Consider the following 5,295-nt stretch of genomic DNA (forward strand, 5'->3'; position numbering starts at 1 on the left):
CACTGTCCTCATCCATACGTGTACGATTTTTGTCCGGTCTCTTCCCGCACCCTCCACACGCCTTCCTCCCCCCCCCCCCCGCCCCCGAGAATTGTCAGTTCACTCCCTTTATATGCCCCCTGAATCTGTTATATTCACCAGTTTATTCTGTTCATCAGGTTTTTATTCACTTGATTTTTAGATTCACTTGTTGATAGATATGTATTTGTTGTTCATAATTTTTAACTTTACCTTTTTCTTCTTCTTCCTCTTCTTAAAGAATACCTTTCAGCATTTCATATAATACTGGTTTGGTGGTGATGAACTCCTTTAGCTTTTTCTTATCTGTGAAGCTCTTTATCTGACCTTCAATTCTGAATGATAGCTTTGCTGGGTAAAGTAATCTTGGTTGTAGGTTCTTGCTATTCATCACTTTGAATATTTCTTGCCACTCCCTTCTGGCCTGCAAAGTTTCTGTTGAGAAATCAACTGACAGTCGTATGGGTACTCCCTTGTAGGTAACTGGCTGTTTTTTCTCTTGCTGCTTTTAAGATTCTCTCTTTGTCTTTTGCTCTTGGCATTTTAATTATGATGTGTCTTGGTGTGGTCCTCTTTGGATTCCTTTTGTTTGGGGTTCTCTGCGCTTCCTGGACTTGTAAGTCTATTTCTTTCACCAGGTAGGGGAAGTTTTCTGTCATTATTTCTTCAAATAGGTTTTCAATATCTTGCTCTCTCTCTTCTGGCACCCCTATAATTCGGATGTTGGTACGCTTGAAGCTGTCCCAGAGGCTCTTAATATTAGAGACTTAGCATGTTTTCCTTCCCTTACTCCTAGAACAGAACACTATTTTGAGCTATGCAGGGCAGGTGGGACAACCCCAATTTACAAATGAGTAAGCTGAGGCCCTGAGCAATGTGATGACTTCCCAAGGGTAAGGCAGACTGGGATGACAGATGGGCCCTTCCCTCTGGAGAGCTCTGTGTTGGCAGTTGCCCCAGGGCCGCATTTGAGGCCTGGTTAGTTCCTGTGTTGAAGTGGACTGTGGTAAGTTAAAGATGTATACTATAAATCCTACAGCAATTAGTGAAATAACAGTTATAGCTACTAAGCCAACAAAAGAGATAAAATGAAATAAAAAATACTCAAGTGCCCTGGCCAGTGGCTCAGTTGGCTGGAGTGTCATCCTGTGCACCAAAAGGTTGCAGGTTCAATCTCCAGTCAGGGCACATACCTAGGTTGCAGGTTTGATCCCTGGCCATGGTGCCTACAGGAGGCAACTGATTGATGTTTTTCTTTTACACTGATGATTCTCTCTCTCTTTAAAAATCAAAAACATCCTTGCATAAGGATTAAAATAAAAATACTCAACCCCAAAGAAGGTAGAAAAAGAGGAAAAGGGGAACAAATAACAGATGATAGAACTAAAAACCCCAATAGGATGATAAACTGAAACCTAACTATATCAAAATCACATTAAAGGTAAATGGTCTAAACAACCAATTAGAAGGCAGAGAGACATCAGAATGGATAATAAAGCAAGACCCAATTATATGCTGCCTGTAAGAAATGTACTTTAGCCCAGCAGGCGTGGCTCAGTGGTTGAGTGTCGACCTATGAACCAGGAGATCACAGTTCAATTCCTGGTCAGAACACATGCTCAGGTTGCAGGCTTGATGTGGGATGTGCAGGAGGTAGCCAATCAATGACTCTCATCATTGATGTTTCTTTCTTTTTCTCCCTCTCTCTTCCTCTCTGAAATCAATAAAAAAATTGTTTTTAGAGAAATGTACTTATTTATTTTTAAATTTTTATTTACTGATGTTTTTAGAGAAAGAGGAGGGGAAAGAGAGAGAAACATCATTCTGTTGTTTCATTTATTTATGCATTCATTGGTTGATTTCCGTATGTGCCCTGACTGGAGATGGAGCCTGCAACCTTGGTGTATTGGGATTGCACTCTGACCAATAGAGCTACCCTGCCAGGGCAAGAAATTACTTTATTTTATTTATTTATTTATTTATTTATTTATTTATTTATTTATAATCTTCACCCGAGGATATTTTATATATGTATATGTTTTTATTGATTTTTTTTTTAAGAGAGGAAGGGAGAGGAATAGAGAGATAGAAACATCAATAAGAGAGGACCATCATCAATTGGCTGCCTCTTGCACAGTCCCCACTAGGGATTGAGCTGGCAACCTGGGCATAGGCATGTGTACTGACCAGGAATCAAACCAGCTACCTCTTGGTTCTGAGCCACACCGGTCAGGCCTGAGGATATTTTTCCATTGATTTTTAGAAAGAGTAAAAGGGAGAAAGAGAAACATTGATGTGAGGGAGACACATTGATTGGTTGCCTGCTGCATATGCCGTGACTGGAGCTGGAGATTAAACCTGCAACTCAGGTATGTGTCCTTGACCAGGAATCGAACCTGTGATTCTCCAGTGCACAGGCCAACACTCTCATCACTGAGCCATGCCAGCCAGGACAAAAATGTACTTTAATATAAAAATTCAAATAGAATAAAAGTAAAGATACCCAATGCTTATGCTAATCAAAAGAAAGCTAGGAAGGCTACAATAATATCAGACAAAGTTGATTTCAGAGCAAAGAATATTACCAGGGATAAAGAAGATCAGTTCGTAATGATGAAGGGGTTAATTAATCAAGGACATAATAATCCTAAATGTTCATGGGCCTAATAAGAGTGCTTCAAAATATATAAAACAAAAACTGATAGAACTGCAAGAAAGACAACCACAATTATAGTCAGAGATTTCAATACTACTCTTTCAGTGACTGAAAGATGAGTAGACAAATAATCAGCCAGGAAATAATAGACTTGAATAACACTGTCTATCAACCAACTTGTCCTGATTGACATTGAGAGAATACTCCACCTAATAAGTTACATATTTTCAAGTGCACATAGAACATTTATCAAGACAAATCATATTCTGGACCTTAAAACAAGCATCAATAAATCAAAAAGGATTCAAGTCATACAAAGTATGCTCTGATCATAATGGAATTATATTAAAAATCAATTAACAGCCCTAGTCAGTTTGGCTCAGTAGATAGAGCATCGGCCTGCAGACCAAAGGGTCCCGGGTTCAATTCTGGTCAAGGGCACGTACCTTGGTTGCAGGCTCCTCCCTGGAGGCAACCAATCGATGTGTTTCTCTCACATCGATGTTTCTCTCTGTCTTTCTCTCTCTCTTCCACTCTTCCTAAAAAAATCAATGGAAAAATATCCTCAGGTGAGGATTAACAAATAAATAAATAAATAAATAAAAATAAAACTTATTAAAAAAAAATCAATTAACAGCCCTGACCAGTATGGCTCAGTTGGTTGAGCTTTCTCCTGAACACTGAAAGGTCACCAGTTCAATTAAGGTCAGGGCTTGGTCCCCAGTGGGGTGCATGCAGGAGGCAGCTGCATTCACATCAATGTTTCTCTCACTCTCTCACCCCCTTATAAAAAAATTTAATAGACTCGGAAAACCAAGATGGTGGCATAGGTAAATACCTGTACTCGCTACCTCCCACAACCACATCAAAGTTACAACTAAAATACAGAACAACCATCATCCAAAACCACCAGAAAGCTGGCTAAATGGAAATACTACAATTAGAGAAGTAAAGAAGAAAGCACACTGAGACTGGTAGGAGGTACGGAGGCGCGGAACGGGCTGGCCCAGCACACCGCATGCCGCTTTTTTAATCAGGAGGGAGATCACCTCTGCGGAGGCCGCCCAGAGGAGCAAGGGGTCCCAGCCCCACACCAGCCCCCCAGCCCAGGGTTCCAGAGCTGGGGAAAGAAGTCCCTATGAGCAGTAAGAACTACAGGCTGTAAAAACAGGTGTGGATTGGGGCTGAGTGACACCCAGGCTACTGGAGACCCAGCTGCTTCTCTTAAAAGGCTGGCACCACGAACTGAATTTACAAGCTCCCTCTTCCACTGAGGTCCAGTGCCGGGCAAGGCTCTGGAGACTCAGACACATATGGGGAGAAACTGGACTATCTGGTTTTGGGACAAGAACACAGGAGCAGCTTTCTTCCAGATGGAGGTACTCGTAGTGGTCATTGTTCCCATGCTGGGACCTAACCAGTGCAGAGCTGACTGTCAGCCATTTCTGTTTGCTTCACCCTGGTGATTTCCTAAGACCCTGCCTCATCCAGTTTACAACCCCACCCAAGCTGTGTGCAGCGGCTTTTGCATACAAATGGCCTGTCCTTTCTCAGGCTAAAAATCTGTCAAACAAGCTGCAGCTGGGTTAGGGAACCCCAAACCTATCAATAAAAGGCCCAAGACTGGCACCAGCACCAGCCTGCCTTGCTTCACAGCTGGGCCTCATGTGGGCACTTCCAAACCCGATACAAAGAGAAGGAATCTGCAGATCTTTCTGTAGCTCCTGCTGGATGCCCCAGGCAATGGCTGACTTTGCACCTCCCTGGAGGCCCAAGAGCCAATATACCCAGTGGTCAGTGTGAGACCATACCAGATTACAACTCTTCACATCCATAAGCGACACACTCAAGGGACAGACTCAGTGAGCACTGAAACCCCACCGAATCAAGTCCTGCTCCATAAGGATGTCTTCTGCACAGCAGCTCTCCCACTGTAGTTGCAGCTGGTCCCCACAGCCAATTGGCTTGGAGGTCAATTCCTCCCAGTGACACCAACAGTAATTAAGGCTCCACTAAAACAAGACTGTGCACACAGCTTACAAAGGGGTGTACCAAGAGTGTCCACCTCAGGTGATTGGGGGAGGCTGAGCCACTGGGCCCTTTAGGACACCTACTACACAAGGCCACTCTATCAACTCAAGGAGACTTAGCAGCTACCCAATACATAGAAACAAACACAGGGAAGCAGCCAAAATGCAGAGACAAAGAAACATATCATAAATAAAAGGAATGGAATAAAGAAAACTACTAGATATAGAGTTCAAAACCACAGCTATAAGGTTACTCAAGAATCTTCTAGAAACTTCCAAGGAACTTAGACTTTCAAGGATCTTAGTGTGAATTCCAAAAAAATGGAAAAGGACTAGTCAGAAACTAAGCATACACTGACTGAAATAAAGAATAATATACAGAGAGTCAAAGTAGACTAGAGGATCCCAAGAATCAAATCAATCATTTGAAACATGAGGAAGCAAAAAACACCCAACCAAAAGAGCAAAAAGAAAAAAGAATCCAAAAATATGAAGATAGTAAGGAGCCTCTGGGACAACTTCAAGTGTACCAACATATGAATTATGGGGGTGCCAGAAGAAGAGAGAGCAAGATATTGAAAACCTATTTGA

The sequence above is a fragment of the Myotis lucifugus genome, unplaced genomic scaffold (genome assembly GCF_000147115.1).
Source record: "Myotis lucifugus unplaced genomic scaffold, Myoluc2.0 scaffold_772, whole genome shotgun sequence".
In the NCBI taxonomy this organism is placed as follows: domain Eukaryota; kingdom Metazoa; phylum Chordata; class Mammalia; order Chiroptera; family Vespertilionidae; genus Myotis; species Myotis lucifugus.